Source organism: Eublepharis macularius, chromosome 6 (genome assembly GCF_028583425.1).
Source record: "Eublepharis macularius isolate TG4126 chromosome 6, MPM_Emac_v1.0, whole genome shotgun sequence".
NCBI classification, from domain to species: Eukaryota; Metazoa; Chordata; class Lepidosauria; order Squamata; family Eublepharidae; genus Eublepharis; species Eublepharis macularius.
Window position 1 is genome coordinate 43,420,376 of NC_072795.1, and position 20,501 is coordinate 43,440,876.

At 38.7% G+C, this 20,501-nt stretch overlaps 1 protein-coding gene across 1 annotated transcript in view; it reads left to right on the forward strand.

Moving 5' to 3' along the window:
• The window catches only part of IRS1 (insulin receptor substrate 1), a 72,410-nt gene extending 53,059 nt beyond the window's left edge, over nucleotides 1-19,351 (forward strand). The window contains exon 2 of the mRNA XM_054982831.1: nucleotides 18,311-19,351. The gene's annotated coding sequence lies outside the window, so the exon portion shown is untranslated. The remainder of the gene's footprint in view (nucleotides 1-18,310) is intronic.
• Nucleotides 19,352-20,501: the final 1,150 nt, after the last annotated feature.

Consider the following 20,501-nt stretch of genomic DNA (forward strand, 5'->3'; position numbering starts at 1 on the left):
CTGCCTTCACGTGCTCCTCCTTGAGTAATTCATCTTTTGTAGCTTAGCTCTGAGAAAGCCTTCTCCTGGGAACCACCCACTTGGCAGTATGGATAATGACAGTAGTATGCTGGTCCCAAGCTGTGTAGGGCTTTAAAGATCAACACCAGTACCTTGAATAGTGCCTGGAAACAGGTGGGAAGCCAATGTAGATGGGCCAAGATGGGAGTGAGGTGATCTCTATGACTCACTCCAGGCAACATCCTGGCTGTAGTATTCTGCATCAATTTAAGTTTCCAAATACTTTTCAAGGGTAGAGTTCATTGCAGTAATCTTGTCTAGGTGTAACCTAGAAATACACCACAGAAGCCAGAACATTTCTGCTCAGGAAAGGCTGCAGCTGGCTAACCAGTTCAAACTGGTAAAAGGCACTCCTGGTCACAGCTGTCACCTGCTTATCCATTAGTAGGCCTAGGTCCAAAATCACCTCCTAATTACTGAACTGTTCCTTCAAGGGGCGTGCAGCATGGATGATACCTTAAATCTTGGGTAAAACTTTCTGCTCACCAATAGCACTTCTGTCTTGTCAGGCACTGGTTCAGGGTTTCTACAGCATGTCTGTAGAGCTGCACAAGATAGAGCTGGGTATCATCTGCATATTGGTGACAAACCAGCGCAAAGCTTTTGATAACCTCACCCAGCTGTTTCATGTAGATGTTGAAAATCATAGGGAATGAGATGGAGCCTATAAGACTCCTCAGGTCAAAGGCCAGGAGACTGAGCAGCGCGTTCTGAAACATACCCTCTAGGTAGAAGTAGAACCACCACAGAACTGTGCCTCCCAAACCCATCCTGGAAAGGCAGTCCAGAAGGACACCATGATTGATGGTATTGAAAGCCACTGAGAGGTCTAGGCGAATCAACATAGTAATACTCCTACCATCCATCTCCCAGCTCAAGTCACCCAACAGTGACCAGGCTGTTTCAGTCCCATAACCAGGCCTGAAATCAGATTGGAAAGGCTCCAAACAATCTACTTCATCAGGGAATACTTGAAGCTGTCTGGCCACCACTCGTTGCCTGAAACAGGTTAACAGAACAATCCCAAGCAGGTCTTCTTGGAAGTAAAGCTATTTTATTTCTTGGAGCTTACTTCTAAGAAGGTGTTTTTAGGATTATAGTCTGTTATAATCTAGATAATCTAAAAACTGAGTGAGTGAATCACGGCAATTGCATTTTAGATAGCTGATGTGGAACCAGCTTAACATTCTTTCTGGCCCATCGTCTTTATTTATTTATTTTATTTACTTAGATTTATAGTCTGCCCTCCCCAACCAAGTGGGCTCTTTTCCTGTTCTTTTCATCATCAGTTAACCCTACCCATCTCTTCCTTATAACTCCATTATTAAACTCCCTTTGACATTGTTCTGTTTGCCTCAGAGAATAACCTTTCTTGGTAGAAGGAAACCTAATGCCATTGATGCATAGAATGGTCTGGGATGGTTCATTAGGTTCACTGCGTTCAACCACTTGGATTGTTTTCTGCTGCTGACAGTCTTTTAAACAAGCAGTATGTGGGAAAGTTCTGGTTATTTTTCTCCATATTTATGAAGATCCAGTGTTGCCCACATAATGCCATCATATGTACTTTGCCTTAACAATGAAATAAACCCATTTTGGACATTAACCACATCACTTTATCCTATCTTGATCTCATTTAGACCAGCAAGAATGGAAACTTGAACTTACTTCTTACAGCAAACCTCACTTCAAGTTGCTTTTGAGCTCAGACAAATTGAAGCATGCTGCTCACTATGGGACTCTTTAACTGAGCGTGTATATCCCTTGATTTCTCATTACATGGATTATTCATCGTTTGATTACACATGAATTAATAATTAAATACAGATTTAAATGTAGAATTACTGCAGAATGATCAGGACAATATATGGAACACTGTGAGTGCGCATGGATATGTGTATATATGTAAAATGCCATTTGTTGCATTCATTTCTTTGCCCAGAATTTTGCCATGAAAATAAGTGAAGGGCAGCATGTCGTTGTTTGAAGATTGCTTCACTGACTTTTACAATAGGAAAATTTGGTGTGGACTAGTTTGGATGAAACATGACAGTACCCAGTTTATATTCATTACATAGAAATATAGAAGATGGTATTTTTTATTGCTCAGGCCCCTGTAATATCAAAATACAACTATTGTAGGTTCTAGTTGGCATATGCATTTTGATTTTTCTGCAAATATTCATAATTCATTTATCACTAAAATGCATTAATGTCAATTGAGGTCATATTCACAAATGTGGCTTTGGTTGTATTGCTAAACTGGCAGAGTTTTAAAAGCAGCGTCATTGTTTAGCACTTATCCAGGCACAGCATGTTTTGATCTGTATAGGGAATATTTTACAAAGTGGAGGCCTCAGAAGAAACATAAACAATAGAGAAAGGAAAGGGCAGCTGTTTTCTATTAGTTTTTAATCTTGAGCACTTCTGTGGCCTCTAATGTTATGGGACATTTTAGTTGCATATGAGAAACCATGGTTTATAATATTACAAATGTCCTGGTTGCATTTTGCCAATTTAGAGAATGGAAGAAAACACACACAGAGTGAAGTGCACAAATCCGCAGACTTCAGAATCAAAACTACGTGGCTGGTTGAGTTGGGAGCAATTTCTAAATTATTGGGTTAATGTATGCCTTTGTTGGTAACCTCTAAGTTTAGACTGTGTCGAGACCCATTACTGGTTCCTGAACCAGTAGGAATGGTATAAGAACTTTTGATTTCTGATGTTACCTCTGTGGTGTGGGAAGAAGCCTCAGTGTAACGGCTTCTATATCAGTGGGATAATACTAGGAGTCCTCAGAGGACTGCAGCAGAACACACATTTCAAGCTGCACTCTGGAAAAACTGAAACTAACCTCTGGGAGTGGACCAGCATTGTTGCAATAGACACATGTATGTTTTGATCTGGTTATCAGAGGCATTTGTTGGATATTGTCCATGACAAGGAACAAACCCCCACTCTTGCCCTGCCCAGAGCGGCTTGAACTGTTTTAAATTTATTTTTTGTTTTTCAGAATGTGAAAACAAACAGCATCCATTTGCTTAGCCCCAGAAGCTCTTATGTAGCTCAGTAAACAGAGGGAAATGGGTGTAAAGCTACTCTTGCTATTCCTCTGCAACACTTCAATACTGTAAGAACATTTTCTGTGTTGCTTTAAACAGTATATGCATCCTTTCTGCATCTCTAACAGTGAACACCAATGTTTTTGTTTAAATCAAGACTTTTTGTCTTTTTCATGACTCAAGCAAGCAAGATTGGGACTAAAATATGTAGTGGGAGAAATAATTTATAATTGCCATAGAAACAGTCATATGTTCTGAGTATAAATATGTATTAAAGTTCTGTTTCAAGGAAGTTACATATTGTTGGCCACTGCTGTTAGGATGAACTGAGTATGCTGAAGGGGCATGAAAATATGAGGAATAGGGTCATTTTCTATTGTGCTGTCTCTGCTCTCACCATACCTGGCATTGCATAACTCGCTATTGGATAGGTTCTCTAAATGGAAGCAAACTGTGCTCAAAAATACATGTTTGTACCAGCCCTTAGTGGCTTGATCATTTTATTGCTATTAGGTTGTTATACCTGTTTTTGGTAATATATCTTTATTATAAATTATTGTATCTTTTGGGTTGATCAAGTAAAGTTCTAATTTGTTCAAAACTTTTTAATACTAATTTTTCACTGGCTTGCATTTTTGTGAACAATTAATGGAAGCACAAGCATTACTTTCAAAAGGAAAATATTATAGAGATATACAAAGAGTCCCATATTGCTGCTTCCAGAAGAGAAATACACATTAAATGCCATTTTTATCTGAGAGATTGACTCTTCACTTGGCAGTAGAGCCAGTAGCTATATTGTAATTCAGTAATCATTGCTGCAGAAATGAGTGTGTTAATAGATGATAGAGGCAAAGCAGCGTATCATGTTAGCCATACTATTGTCCAGTCAGGAAACTTGTTGGGACTTTGTATGTAGCAGAGGAGAGTATTCTTGGGAATCAACCAAGTTCATCTCAGAAACTATACTATCTGTAAGATAAATAAGATGTTTACTAGCTGCTGACACAGAGCATCCTTTCACTAATACTTTGCTGCCACTCCCTTTAGCATTATCCTGGCTGTTTTGCCAGGTCTAGAGGGCAGGGAAGGCAACCACCTGTGCGTGAAGATAGAATCATGGTATTTCCTCTTCATAGAAAAACATCTTGGCAGGCAACAATAGCAGGTCATGGTGACATTAGGGAGGGTGCCAAAAAGGGAATGGGGAGAAGTTGACTGAGGGTTTGGACCACTTAAGTTCTGATGTCCATTTCCTTTTGTGAAAACTGACTGTGATGTTGTGTTTTGATTTGGAGTGCTGATGGCATTATTAGGAAATACAGATTAAAAATATGAAGAAAAGCTAAGCTCACACAGTAATAATAATAATAAGGAATGTGTACTTTATTAGTCATTATAATACAAAATCAGTGTGCTTGAAGAGAATAAGTTGTCATCAGTAACTGAAAGAAGAAAGTTGTGCATAATATTGCATTACTGCTCTATTGTGAAATAGCTGCTCGTTGACCATGTCTTCGGTGATGATGATACAGCAGGTGTGGGATTTTCTTTTTCCACTGGGATGACACAAGTGGTCTGTGACATCATTTATATCAAGTATCTTATAATGTGATCTTCAAAACAGGACACTTGATATGGTTCAGAGCTTCTGATGAATTCATTAACAATCTCTGTTAAGGCCCCATGTACAAATAGCACAACTGGTGTTTCTTGGTCAGCATGATCATAATTATTATTTGCTATATCAACAATAACTAGAATCAAGTGAGATGGTTAATGTCAATAGTATATCATTAGTGCACTTAACTCCCGGCCATGAATATATAACAGACTGCACTAAATACAGTACAAAAGATAAGTGCCCTAGGAAGGGAGAGCACTAACTTTTTTTTAAAGCTAGGGCAGTCCCCCCCCCACACACACATCTTCTCTGCGCCATCCACTTTCAAAAAAAGGAGACACAGAAAAAGTTTTGTTGGATCTTTCTCAACCCTTCTGCCATGCTACATGCTGTCAGCGCTCTGAAAAAGATAGTACTTCTCTCCATTTCACTCCTTCTTCTGACACGGTCAGGTAGGGAGAAGAGGCAAGGCATAGAGAGGCTTCTTCCTCTCAGTCTTTTCTGAAGCTCTGCCAGCCATACTTGAATTCCAGTGGCCCATACGTTTACTTCCATCCTCTGATTTCAGGTAGTAGAAAGAGTGCAGTTGATCTGTGATTAAATTACATGGCCAGGGATGCTTTCTAATACCATGTTCATGTGCGCCAGAAACAATGTGCTGTATTGGATAGAATGTTGAACTTGGGAAACTTGAGTTCAAATGCTATCCTGACACAGATCTCACTGTGTAGACTTGGTAATGTCTCTCTTTCAGTCTAAACATACATTATACTACTTAAGCTATTTTATTTATGTTTATTCAGTTATGTTTAGTTAACATAACTACTGTATGTCCCATGGCTTCATAGCTTCCCTGAAAGAAAAGAGATCAATGGGTTCACCAATGTTTGGGAAAAGTGTGGAAATGTATTATTGCATACAGAGCGTGTGAACAGTAGCCTTCCCGATGAAACCCTGGAGGTATACGTAATGAAGCTGTATCTTTGTTTCCATGAGAACATTGTCAGTTAGAGTTACAATGCTGGATATATTCTGCTGGTATAATAATTTCTCTCTATATATGGGGTACGTTCCATAGGTGTCATGTTTCAGGAATAAGACTAATATGTTAGGAAAATTTCCAGTCTATTCTCCTAATTCCTGTCATAAATCACAAGATCACAGTAAAATATCAATTCCAGGGTAAAAAGTCAATAATAATGGTCTAGTGCAGTAAACACCATATAAATTTAGGACTTGTCAGTCATTGTAAAATTTCATTTGCTCTGAATCTGAATCTGAACCTTGTAATCGGCTTCATACCAAATAAGATTCCAACCATATTGTCAGCTTGCAGGGGCAGGGCAATGCTTGTCATGCTGCATAAATGCCCTTTTTACAAGTGGTTGTTGTCACCAACAGCGTTAAAAATGACACTGATGATTCTGCCATAGCTATAACCCTTTTGAAGGTTATGCTAACATGTTTATTCTTTGGAAATGGTTTGTGAAATTGAAGATTCATTTAAAGTCATTAACAAAATTAACAGTATTTCAAACTAGAGATGGGCACGAACAGCAATACGAACAAAAACCTCCCACGAACATCCCAATCTGCTGTTCGCGAACAAACTGTTCCTGAGGCCCCATTCTAAACGAACTGGTGGTCATTGGTGGAAACCCCAATCTAAGCCCAATTTAGCTTGATAGGCAGGTATTCCTTTCAAGTGTGGAGCTCCGAATTTGTTACAAGGGAGCAAAGACCAGGGGGGGGAGGGCTCCCAGCACTGGCTTTGCAGACAGTGGAGAGGGAAAGATAGTTGCTGTTGGCATTTCAATAGAGAGACAGGGAGAGTGCATTGGAGCTTGAATTTTCTTTGTGTGTGGTAGGATATGGATCTACCCCTTCAGGTTCCAGGGCTGCTGCTAGGCTCTGGGGCCAAGCTATCATTTATTATTGGTACTTTTCCTGGTGCCTGCTCAGGTAAGGTTTCTGGGAGTAGTGCAGTAGGGATCTTGACCAAACTTGGATAATGGCTGGAGGAGAGCCTGCTGGCCCCTGCGAAAAGCCAACCATGAACATGTTTTTGAACAGGGTCATCTTCGTGGTCGTTCGTGAGTCCCTGTTCGTGGATGACAAGGAACATCATGTTTGTGGTTTTTTTATGTTCATGCCCATCTCTATTCTAAATATGTCTGCTGTGGATTAAAAAAATGCAATGTGAACCATATATGTCAGCATTAATATCAATGATATTGTTTTACTATGAAAGTAATGCATTCAAAAATAATTCACATTGATTGAATTCCCAAGTGTATAATTTTAAAAAGTTCCATTCTTTGTAATATCCGTTTGATGTTTTGATAAGATTCTTCCCTCCCTTGTCTTGTTTTTAAATAGCGTTGCTAGCTTATTTCATCTTTATTTTGATGCCAACAGCATCCTTTGCCTACTGACTAACACTGTCAGCTGCCAGTTGGGTAATCTTCTGGGCAAGAGCAAAAATAGTTTTTTTTTTTTAAAAAAAAGATGTATGCCAAAAATAACTTTTCTGAAGGGATATTAGCCACGAGGAATTTAGAATGAGCACTAGTGTGAAATTCTGGGTTACTAGATATCTTCCAGCAGCACGTTATGATTGTTGCCTTGCACCTGATCCTTAACAAATTTGTTTGTAGTAGGTTTGGCTAAAGAAGGATTTCATAGATAGCAGAAGCAGATACTGGTTGGATCTATGACTGTATTATGCCCCACCCTTCATCTACACATCTAAAACTGGTACAGACCTAAGGAGTATTTATGACTTGTGTTGATGCCAACAGTGTGCTTTATTCTTGGTATAAAAGGATACTGTGCCTGCACTAAAGACTTTTATAACTTAAATGGACAGCAGCACATATATGCAAGTCCAAAGAGTGGTGCTAGTATAAGTGCATGCCTAAATGGGGGAAAGAAAGGAATTCTTGTGATTTTTTACTATAATATTTTTTTAATCCTTTAGACAGTAATTTCTAACACAGGGTTGAAAGGATTTCTAGATCAGGATTCTGCCCAGACCTGGCTCTAATTGATGGCAGACCCACATGGATGCAATGATGATGCTTAAGGAATAGCAGGTTGGAATTACAGATGGGAGATTATTGTGATTTAGATCCTGGAGAAAGCCCTTATTCCATGATGAGTTTATTACAGATTCTGTAACCAGAAAGTCCCAGTCTTGAAATTCAGATGACAAAAGGTAGTACTAAAAGATTCAAGTGGTAAAATACTAACTTGTGCACTTCTAAGGATTATTCATTTGGGGAATCATTCAATATTTTTGTTATAATCTTTTTATAATATCTGTGGATAAACATTAATATTAATATCTGTAGATAAAACATTAATATCTGTGGATAAACATTGAAAATCTTATACGGAATGAACAGATTTGTGAATTGGAATAATAAAAATGGATTTACATTTACTAGTATGAACTAATGGCTTGCCTTTCAGGAGTAAATATGAACTCAGTCTTACTGAGAAACACCAAGGAACATGAAAAAGATTTGTAATTCTTGGTTAGTCGTGAAGTTATATCTACAGCCAATGTGATGCAGCTGCAAAGTTGGCAGATGCAATTCTGTGGGAATAATATATCCCTCAATCATGTATTACCTTACGACGCACATTTCTTCTTTGCTGCAATACCAGTGGTCAAGAAACATCAGCAATTAATGTATGAGCCAGAAATTACGATTATCAAACTTTGAATAGGAAATTCCCAAATTTGGCATCAGAATAGCATCTGTGATCGTGGAAGTTGCAGTAGTGGCAATATTCTGTGAATTCTCTGCTTCTGTGTTACACTGCTTATGGGATTTTTAAAAGGCTCACATATTGTTTTCTACAAGCATCTGTGGGGAAGAGTAGTGCTGTCTTGAAAAGCAGGGTGATTCACAAGTTTACCAGAATGAAAGTGGGATAATTACAACAGGCGCCAAGGAATCTCTTGTCCTCTCATAGGCAGATGTCATGGCAGTCAGTGAACCTGGAATAAATACTCAGGTAGAAGGTCAGAGCTCACAGCATGAATGGACAGCCTGCCTTTTAATAGCAGGTGGATGCTCATTTCCCAGTGAATGGAAGCTACTATTTATATAGCAGTCTTGAGCAGTGTTCATTTTATGTATGGACCCGGTTCTTGCTTCTAAAGAGGCTGAATTAATTTCAGGACAGACAGAAGTTGGCCTCTATGTTGGGTACAACCCAAGATTGTGCTTTCAACTTGTAAGTAGATACTGCTTTGAAAAAAAAAACAATCTGTAATTGTTTATATGAACTTGGTTTACTATTCTGCATTGGCCTCCATCCTAAGATATTTTTATCAGTACAGACTACAGATGTTACTACTATAGATGAATTTAGAAGGCATTTATTTACTTCATTTATAGTATGCCTTCCCTATAGAAAGCACAAGGTATAGAGAGGTGATGGGCTTTCTCCATTAACGCCAGACAAATAACAGCAGCTATATTTGTGGATCTCTACAGCTGTTGGATGAAGAACATTATGACATATAGGGGAGGAATTTGGAACACCAACCAGCTGCTGTAAGACCCTGCAGCTGAGCCTCTCCCTTGCCCTTTCTTGTAGATACCCTTTTAAAGCCTGAGCTGTCCCAGAGGCACGATCCTGTTGCTCAAGCCAAAAGGCTCTAGTCTGAGGACTGTTAGCCTGCATCTGGAAGGAAGATCTGCTGGTACAGAGAAAGAGAAAGATTGAGAGAGGGAAAGATCTATTTGTTTCCATTATATTTTTGTATTGTAAGCAGCTTTCTCTCAGTTAGGGAAAAAGGGAGCATATAAATAAAATACGTTGGTCAAGTGGAAAACATTTTATCATTTTGTTGAGCGAAAGCTATGCAGTGCCCTAAGATAACAACCCAAGGGGTACAATTGGGTGGCACTTTAATGGGCACCTATCTATTTAGAATAACTAAAAATAGTATGCATCCCATATTTAGGAAATATTTGATACAAACTGTGTGTGAGTTAAAATATGCCCCCAAATGTCCATGAGGGTAGGTTAACTAAGCAGTGAGGTATCTTTTTAAATAGTGTCATGTGGGTAGCCTTGTTGGTCTACAGTAGAAGAGCGAGATTCTGAAATCTAGATGGTCCTTAAGGTGCTACTGGACCCAAATCTTGATCTTTTAAAATTAGATTTTTCTCCCTTGTTAAGGTTTTACATAAAGGCAGAACTGGCTCTGCTAATGATGTTTCCAGTGTGGCTGTGACCATTAATGGACCAAATGAATTGATAACTTTTCTGGATCCCTTTCTTTTAAATAGGCCACTCTCTTCGACTAGATTTCACCCTGTTGTTACATGCAAACTTAAGTCACTCTTTTACATTATCACAGTAAGGGCACTGTTTCAGGGAGAGGCTTAGGAGAGTCAGCCATATTCATAATAAGAATAGGAACTGTCCAGATTCCAGACTTTAAGTGGGATAACCCCAGTTGCTTGAGGAGTGTCTTGTTGCTCAGTGGAACAGCAAGTATTAGGTGGCATCAGAATAGCACATGAACATCATAGTGAATTCTGGAATAAAGGTGTTGTTTGGCAGGAGAAGTACAGCCTGTCTACAGTATAGGGAGATGAGAAAGATGAAGGATGTGTATTTTTTTAAGTTTGTACTTGTGACTTTTCCAGAGAATCTCCAGAGGTTCTCTGGAAAAGTCAATAATGCTAGGAAAAATAGAAGGCAGTAGGAAAAGAGGAAGACCTAAAACAAGATGGCTTGACTCAGTAAAAGAAGCCACATCCTCCACTTTGCAGCATCTGAGCAAGTCTGTTAATGATAGGACATTCTGGAGATCTTTCCTTCTTAGGGTTGCCATGGGTCAGAGGCGACTTGATGGCACATAACACACACACACACTTGTGATAGGCAATGTTATTTGTTTACTGATGCGTACAGGTAGAATTAAATTTTCTTATTGTTTCTCAACCATCTTGATCAGTCTAGTACCATTGACCAAGGAAGTGCCTGATACAGATAAGTATGAATCACCTGACAGTGTCAGATATCCACAGTTTGCAGAGTAACTGCTTACAGCTTTCGCCAATTTTTGCATTTCTCTAAGAAGTCTTGTTCCAGAGGTTACAGGAACCCAGCATTTTGATGCTGAGTGCATGAATGGAAGAATTGCTGCTTCAAGGTGTTAGTAAGTGGGGTATCTCTATTTTAGTGTAAGAGGATGAAAATGAGTTGCATCCTTTAACAGTCATGCATGAGTACAAAAACCACACAGAAGACATGGAACTGCATAGTCGTTCAGTATTCAGTAATATGCCTTGCTATTAGTGCTTCTAAGTATCTGATGGTTTAATTTACATCTAATTCAGATCTGTATTTCAAAATGTGTAAAATTATATATTTGAAGCATTTAAATAGAATTAATGGAATATCCTTTTGGGTGTTGAATGGTCTATTATTAAGATAATTGAACATATTCAGGGAACAGGCTGTTTAAATAAATATCCCCCAAAATGTGGTGTTGGATGATGTGACAGGATAATTTCTTTCTAGTGAAAAGGAAACAGAAATAACAATGTATTAATTTGTTTTTAAAGTGAGATTAAACTTCTAATCCTGCAGTTTACTTGTTTTCTACTTAAACGCTTGCGCTTAATATCCCTTAAAAGTGTGATATTCCATTAATTTCATATTACGTTGCTGCATGATAGATTTAACAGGCAGTTTTAACACACCAGAAAAAACATAGGTTCACAGAACGAATGTATAAAGAACCAAAAATACAGTGGATTTTAATCTGATTAGTAGTTACATCCAAAGCATTACCTTGTGCCTCTGACTTTGTTGGCCTAATGAAAATTCAGATAATTTTCCTCATTTGTCTTTGTTGTTAATCATAATGGAAATGTGTATGTGGTTCTTCATTGATGAAGGCTAAATTAAAGTCCTCATCCCAGTCTTCAACTGGTCCTGATGCCATAGGAGTGCTAATATCCATGTGAGGCCTAGATTTCTCCTGGGATTACAGCTGATCTCCAGTCTACAGAGATCTGGGCCGTTTCCAGACGGCTTACCTTCTGCCACTCCATGCCGGCTCATGCCAGAGAAAACGCGAAATAGCGCGTTTTCTCACGTGAGTTTCGCGCAACATTGCGCAAAACTTGTGCGAGAAAACGCGATATTTCGTGTTCACCACAGCACGAGCTGCGGCGTTGCAGCATGGAAACGGCCCAGTTCCCTTGGAGGAAATGGCAGCTTTGGAAGGCAGACTCTTTGCCATTACATCCCCACTGAGCTCCCTCTCCAGTCTCTTCACTTCCCGGGCAAAACCCCCAAATGTCCAGAAATCTCCCATACTGGAATGGGCAATCCTATGCTACCATCATGTCAGCTCTCCATCCATTATCATATAGTTTTAAGAAGCTAGGCCCAAGATAGATTTTGAAGTACACAGTAACTGAGGTAAATGTGCATCAGCAGCTAGTTTAGCCCTCACAGTGTGAGCTGGTTAAGTAATTCGCCACTTCTGTTGAGGTTAATCCCATCACAGTCCAAAATATCTTGATAATTAAATCATAGGAACTGTATGCTTGCACACAAGAGCTCTGGTTTAAGAAAGAAAGCGCTCATCTGCCTCAATGTGTTTGGTTGCCTTTGCTCTTCCTCCTCCTTTCTGCCTCCCTAACCCAAGCCTAGCGTGCAACTGCCATGTACTGAGTGCTGATGCCGGTACTCCTTAGGTTAATCTACGCTCCCCATCAGAAGAGGATAGGGCTGTATTGTAGTGCTGGCTCTCATCCCACATTTTCCTGGCTTTGCTGCTTCTTAAGCTCCCAGTTGCATTCCTTCCCTCCTCTCACTTTACAAATAATATCTTCCGTATCTGGAGTCTTTTCTTATCATCTACAGGACTGGAGATCTTTATGTTCATTTATGTTATATATGGTTATTCCTTATTATTTAGATAGCTGCAGTGTTTCTTTCTCTATATGAAGAATAACTTAGGTGTCAGTAAGCTTGGAGAAAGCTGAGAAAGGGGAAGCTCTGAAAATGTAGATACCTGTTTGCTCAGTTCTTTAAAAAAAAGGCTATATTATTTTTAAAAACCTGATGTGTAAATTGGGAAATTAAATGGCTGCCTTACAAATACATATGTTTTTGCTAGAAACCTTGAGCATAAGATTTTGAGTGATAATTAAAGTGTAATTGCAGTGAAGGATATTTCTTCTGTGTATTTTTAAAATCCCCTTCATCCCATCAGCATTTGCGCCACCACTACTTGCCCAGTGTAGATGTGCCTTTTTGCGAAGCTTTTACAGTAACTGAGCTAGCCTATCCTCTTTCTGCGCTCTTCAGAGCTGACTAGTGGTCACATCCAAAGGGGGTCTTTATGGGTTTGAGGAATGACTTCCCCTTGTTTCATCTTCCCTTTCCAAAGCTCTATGCAACATGGAACACTCCCCTTCCCCTCAGCTCAGGTAAATGTTTTATTTATTTATAACATTTATAAGCCATCTTTCTATCCAATGAATGTTCAAGGTAGCTAGCAAGGAACTTAAAATATAAAACAATTTATTATAATAAAATCATGTAAAAATACTTTGCAGATGCATAAACAGCCATTATCTTCCCTACTTCCGTCCAGCCTGAAAGTCTTCTGGAAAGGTTTGCTCCAGAAAGCATGTAGGGATGATGCACCTTATTGGGGGGAAAAGTCCATAGGCTGAGGATGGTGGCTGAAAAATCCCTCCTATGAATGCCAATAACTTCAGCCCAAGGCTAAAATGCCTGAGGTCTATACCCAGTTTAAAGTCCTGGCAAATAGAATGGCCTTGCAGTGTCTCCTAAAAGATTCTAGCGGCGGCAGCAGCAGTGCGCGCGCACACATACACACACACACGATTCCTTAGGGAGAAAGAAAAGTGTTTCTTTGAAGACATACACAAATGGGCTTTTCTGTCAGCTGTGTGATTATGTGAGGTGTTTTTGTGCTTTAATAATAGTGTGAACCATGGCATAGGTGCCTTATGTCATCTTGTTTAGCAGCCTTGAAAAAGGAATGGAGTGCCAGCTGGATCATGCATTAGTGTTATCTGCATGTGTCTTGCCGCAGATGTTGAGCAGAGACCACGTGTCAAAGGTACTTTGTAGTAAAAGACGTGTTTCTTTTTGTTCAAGTACATTTTTCTTGCATTAGCAATGTCTTCCATAAAGTCAGCCTTAAAACCATATTATTGGGGAATCCAGCTTGAAGCCTGTGGTGAGTAGGAAATGGATTAAACACAGGTTTTCCCTATTTTCAAGCTGCCAGCAATGATGTCATTAATGTTAACGACCCTTACCATAGCATGCTGAAGTCAGAGAACTCTTTTTTTACATGCTTGTCCTCTGCAAAGTTCTGTGCGTTGTTAAGGAAACACTGATCTTTGTTGATAAGAAACAATGGAAGTATCCAAATACTGACTTAAAAACTGTGAAAGGCACTCTCTTCTTAAGCTAGCAAACTTTAGGGCAGGGCACTTTTAAAAAAATTTTAACTGGGTGTCTTTTTCCAAGCTCATATAGATCCAGAGGAGTTAGCCGTCTCTGTTGCATCTGATGAAGAGAGCTGTGGTTCTCAAAAGCTTATGCCTCAATAAAGTTGGTTAGTCTTAAAGGTGCTACTGGACTTTTTAGTATTTTTCCAAGCTGTAATTTTGCACCTTTCACCTGGTTTAAAAAGCCTTCTATACATAAAAGCAGGCTCCTTCATGAAGGCTCTGGGGGTCTGCCACTCCCCTAGCAAGAAAGAAAAAGATACAGTTTAAAGAGTCTTGTGTTACTGTGTTTTGTTGTAAACATATTCCTACCATTATAAGTGATGCCTCCTATCCTAACTTCACAGATGTTAAAAACTGGCTCAATTTTGAGTGGATCCAGGTATATTGCTTTGTGCTGAGAATGATCCTCCTCCTCACTTGTTGTGGCTTAGAGTTTTCAGATAGCTCTGACAAAGTTCAGTTCAATATTCACTGTAAAAAAACTCCATACATCTTCCAGGCATTGCCTTCAAAATCCAAACCCTTCCATACCCTAAAACATCTATAAACTAGGGCAAGCTCACTATAATGTAATAGACAGGGCCCATAAACCATAATCCCCAAAACAGGGAGCATAGAGTATAATAAAATCTATCATGGTACACATACACTCAGAAAAATTTCACTTTGTAATCTTTTTTTAGTGGGAAAGAGTTATGCTTAACTTTTAAAGTACTTCGAAGAACTTGTTATTGTATCATTCTCTGACATATCAAAACATGTAGCTTTAAAAATAGGAAAAAGGAATGGAATCTGAAAAAAATATTTTACATAGGAAAAGAAATTAGTAAGTGGTGGTGGTACCTCTTAGGACTCCGATGCTTCAGGAAAACCAGAGTTGAGAAGAAACTTGAGCTCAATCATATTAACACAGAAGAGAACCAGCCACCACAGTGTACAGATTGAGAAAGACATTTTTGTCCGGAAGTCTGAAATTTTCATTTTTTTTATTCAGCATCCACTACAAGTTAAGATCACATCAGATGTTTATAAGGCAATATAATATTGCTGTTTGAATGCTGTACAGTGCTTGTGAATGAAAAGTGTTGCTTAAATTGTAGGATATTGCTGTCAAGAAATTTTGACAAGCTCAAATTAAATGCTGCTGGAAAAAATTTATATTTAGCATTCAGACAGAACCCACATCTGATTCTTTCCCTTATTGAATAAACTGCAATTTTAACTCTCAGAAAAAGGCAAACAATGCTATATTAGCTTTTATACTGAAAGTGTAGATTTTACAAGTGGGGGTCTTCTGAGCAACGGTCAAAGGAAGGGCAATTCCATTTCTCCTCTGACCCCTCCTCCCTTGTATCTCCCCCTTTGCTTCTGCTTCCCTTTCTTTCCCCATACCTCTTTCTCTCTAAAATTCTCATTGCTGCTTCTGCAATCTCTTTTTCCTTCTCCCACCAACTCCTTTCTTGCCAAACACCCCCTTTGCTGCTTTCTTTTCTCTCAGTCCCTGGCATTGTTTATTGGGGTTGTTACACAGCTCTCCCCTCACCCTGTGGTGACTGAGATCTCTTGATGAAGCATGATGAGATCTTGTTTTATCTTCAAGTGCCAGTGTTTGTGCAAGCACAGTCAACAATTTTTTTCCTTTTTTCACATGCCCCTTCCACCATTTAGACAGGTGTGATGGACTGCATGTTTTAAAAAAGTCTGGAAGTGCTGTACACTCAGTTGAAGGACTGTTAAGAGTTAATCCCTCTCAGACACAGAGCTTTGAGTGACAGGCTACTCCAAGGAATTTGATTGGGTAGCATGAGCTGGAAAGAGGAGGGTCTGTTTTACAGTCCTAGCACAGAGGAATATACTGCAGAGTTGCACTTTTATTTATTTATTTACTTCATTTCTATCCTACCTTTCTCTCCAATGGTGACCTAGAGAATCTTACATCATTCTCCTTTCCTCCATTTTATCCTCCCAACAACCATTTGAGGTAGGTTAGGCTGGGAGTATGTGACTGGTTCAATGTCACCCACTAAAGCTTGCATGGCAAAACGGGGATTTGAACCTAGATTCCCTCAGATCCTAGCCCAATTTAGTTTCTTAGGCATTTTCAAAACACTTTGGCTGACACTCTAAAATATTAATAATCTGAGCAATAAGAGAAGTCTGTTTTGCTACTTTCAAGCTAAAGCATGGTCCCTGGAGTCGCATTCTTAAATTTAAAGCTGATACAGATATCAATAAAAATATAAGAAAAGGTTACAGGGGGTAGGTTCTTAGTGCATTCTGAGATGTAGTGGAGGGAAGTCTGGCTGGTGCCAGACTATTTAAATTATTTATTTAAAGTATCTATTTAAAGTAGAGTAACAAGCTTTGACATATGTAGCCAACTTGTATATTTTCCCCCTCCATTTCTTTGATTGTATATCCATCGCAGGTTAGAGCATGTGACCATTCTGCATGGTACAGTTTGTTCTTGCACTAAGCTGTTCATTCAACCCTTCTGGAAGACAGCCAGATATGAAGACGAAAAGCAAACCATGTGCACCTCGCCCCTTCCCAGATTAAATGAGGCAATTTCTTTCTTTGTCACTAGCCCTTTTAATAAAGTACAGCAATACTGTCTAATTTTAGGCCAAGCTGCATATAGATACTCCAGTAGGAACTTTCCAGTAGATTTGAAGTAAGAGTTCATAAGAAAGTTAAAAGTATGTAAGAGACTTGTGAGGGAATTCTCCAGGGAGTTTTCATAGTATACCACACATTTGCAAGGATAGGCTTCTCGTTCACGTGAAGGACCACACAAAATAAATTCTGTTTCTTGGGCAATTAATGCACAGGCACTCTCAGTCTTTCAGTATCCCTGTGGAAAGTCACAACTTTTTATTAAATGGTGAATAATATGCTACTCGACTAACTTCTAGGAGCAAAAAATCTGTAATATGAAAAATACGCACATGCCTTACACATTTTAATCTTTGGTGTAATATAAATTTAATTTGGCTGATAATTATAACATATTAAAGATAAATCATTAATGTGATTGACACAAACAAAAAGGCTATATTATCATAGGCATTTTAACATTTGATTTTTCACATTTCTGTCAGACAAGGTTGGGGAACGTGGTTGCAGCTGATCACTTTTTTTTGTCAGGGATCAAAGTTGAAAGGTGTTACCACTTTTTCCTGCTTTCTTGTTCAGATAGAATGGTCCATATTTTCATTTGTTATCCTAATGTACCATTAACCATACTGGCAAAATAATCTCTATGGAATTGTTCACAGACAAAGAACTTTAGGAGATGTAGTGAGAGATTTGGCTTTGGTGTATTGCAAAGCAAAATCCCCTGCTCTCCACACTCCATTGCTTGAATATCTGAACTATGTATCAAGGAAGTGAGAAAGCTTTGAAATGATCAGGTAATTAACCAATTGTACTGAATATAATCACACAGCTTAGAAGAGTCAGTTAGGACAAAAAAGCATGTTGTTTTCCTCTGTAGGTCTTACCTCTTTTGTAAAGATAAGCTGCTTAGGGTAGCTTCAGACTGAGTTCAGACAGAGTGGAAGACCAACAAGAGAGGGGAAAGTTGATTGAAACTTTTACTTCTCCTAATTGCTGTTTTTTCTTGAGATACAACAGATAGACCTTGAGCAGAAAAGCTGCTTAGAGTAGTTGTTTTTAGTTGAAAAGGGAGGAAGCCTCTCTGCCTCCGTAACTGGAAGTCACCCTGAGCTGATTTATTTGATATAAGCAAGCCCTGTACTTGTAACATTTACTTCTGTTCTTAGACAATACCATCATTGTTGTAGTTGTGCATTCCAATAAGTTGCAAAAAGGTTTTGTGGCTATTGTGGCAACTTTTACTGGTAGGGTTACTTATGATGCTGAACACGTTACAACAATCGGTATTTTGTTTTTAAACAAAAACTGTTGCCTTTACTGTGTTTCTCTAGTTTAGTTTTTGTAACAAAAATTGTACTTTTTTGTTTTAAATATATCTTTTATTCTTTTTCTATTCTCAGAACAACGACCTATACAACCTCAGAAAAATCCTTCTTTGAACTCATGGGTATCCAGACTCTGTTTTGTGTATCACAACTAGGACCTCGCATCCTCTTCCTCAGTAGATGGGTATGATGCATCCAGTTCAATTTGTTTACTTTACACAAACCTCAGGACTTAGTTGACTGAACTGCACATTTTTTTGTGCCAAGCAAAAGCACTGTGACACCTGGACAACTAGTCTGCAATTATTTCATCCTCTACCATAAGGACTTAGCTGGCTACAGCGAACTCATGTGCTCACCACTGTAATATGGTGAGAATGGGTACGCTACTAGCACATTGACATAAGACATGAAATTTAATTTGCTGCTGAAAAACCTGTATGACAAATCATCAGTGTAAATTATTACATCCAAACTGTTAATGTTGGTTGAAGAGTATTAAATATTTAACATAGGTTTTTTTGATTTATACATGTACTTTTTTAATTAAAAATGTAACTTTTCCTACAGCACATCTTTTTTTGATGTGGAACTGAGGTATACTATATTCTGTTGTAAACAGAGTGGGGTTGGGGTGGGGGAACCTGCTTAAATCAAGATGATTAACAATAGAGTAGGGTACTGTTCTTTAAAGATTATAATTCAGAATATAATATAATATGAATCAGTGGCCCATGGATCTGGATTGTATAGTTATATTTACTGATGTCATCATTTGTAAAATAACCCTGAGGTTGAGCTGAGTTCTTTCAAAAAGAAAAGAATCATATTTTGTACTCTACTTGTAAAACGTTAGGTTGTATTCACAAAAAGTCAAATTTTTACTGTGCATGATATTTACAAGTGTGAATTTGAAACTGCTGGTTGCACAGGAACTTATAAAACATCAGAAAAACAAATCAAAGTCTTCCATTGTATATATTGTAAGAAGAAGGAAAATAAAGCAAACAAAACATTGGCGAACCTTTCAATCAAAATATCCCTGGAATGAAATATGTGGGTGTTTGTAAATTCTGGAAATCTCTTTCTATACATAATAAACTAGATACTGTTTTATCTCTATTTCTCCTAATTAAGTTTTTTACTTAGTCGTTTATAATTTTGAAGGGTTCTCAATTATTTGTTTTTAATTTGATACTTTAGAATTAGTATTTCAGATATAGTCAACTTCAAGTAATAGGTGTCTTTTGGTAAAAAGGACACATCATCACACTGTCAGATCGACTCCTTCAGATCATGTTTTTGCACCACCTGACAGCACATGCTCCTTTCCCCAGTACCTGACTCTGAGCAGTTCACTATGTAGTCAGGAACGCTACCATAAGCTTTACAAGGATAGCACTACACTAGCATGTGTATCTTCAGTTTTTACCTTGAGAGGGAAAGGGAATTCTTTTACCATTGTGCTTGTACCCTTATTCTATTTCAGTTAAATATACATTTTAATCAGGCATCCTAGATACTACAGAATACTCTTCTCCAGGGGTCATTTCGTAGAAAAAGAGCTGGAGGAACTCATTAGCCTAACTCATTAGCATAACTCATTAGCATATGCCACACCCCTTGACAACACCAGAAGTGTGTCATTAGCATAGCTGATTTGCATATGCCACACCCCCTGACATCATCGATCCTGGCTGTTTTGGACTCAGTCCTGACCATTCAGGGCCGAAATTGGGCCCAAAATGTCCGAAAAGGGGCCCAAAATGGTCAGGATTCGGCTGCTGCTGAGTGGGAGAGTGATCCACCACCCATCATAGGCCCTATCTGGGCTGTTTCAGCCCTACTCCAGGCCAAAATGGGCCCAAATGGCTGAGAGTCAAGTGGGCGCGGCCACCTGACATATGACCTCTTTGGGGAACTGCTGGAACTGCGTTCCTACACGTTCCCCCTCAAAATGAGTCCTGCTCTTCTCCTATTCAAGTAAATTTTTGTTGTGCAGAATCATGACCCAGAATGAGCTGAATGCAACATTCATTTCTTGCCCACTTCTGTTGCTAAATAGTGCCAGCTGATTTGATAAGTTCTGCTGCATCAGAAGTGGCACTCTTAACAATTGGGGTAGATTTCTGAATCATGGGGATTCTAAATTCAGGAAAGCTCTTAATCCTTTTTCAAGGCAAGATGAGTGGTGCCTTCTCTGAGGTTTAAAATTCCAGTAGTCCAAAATGCCAGTGGTCACTAATAATCTTAAATAAGCAAAAAG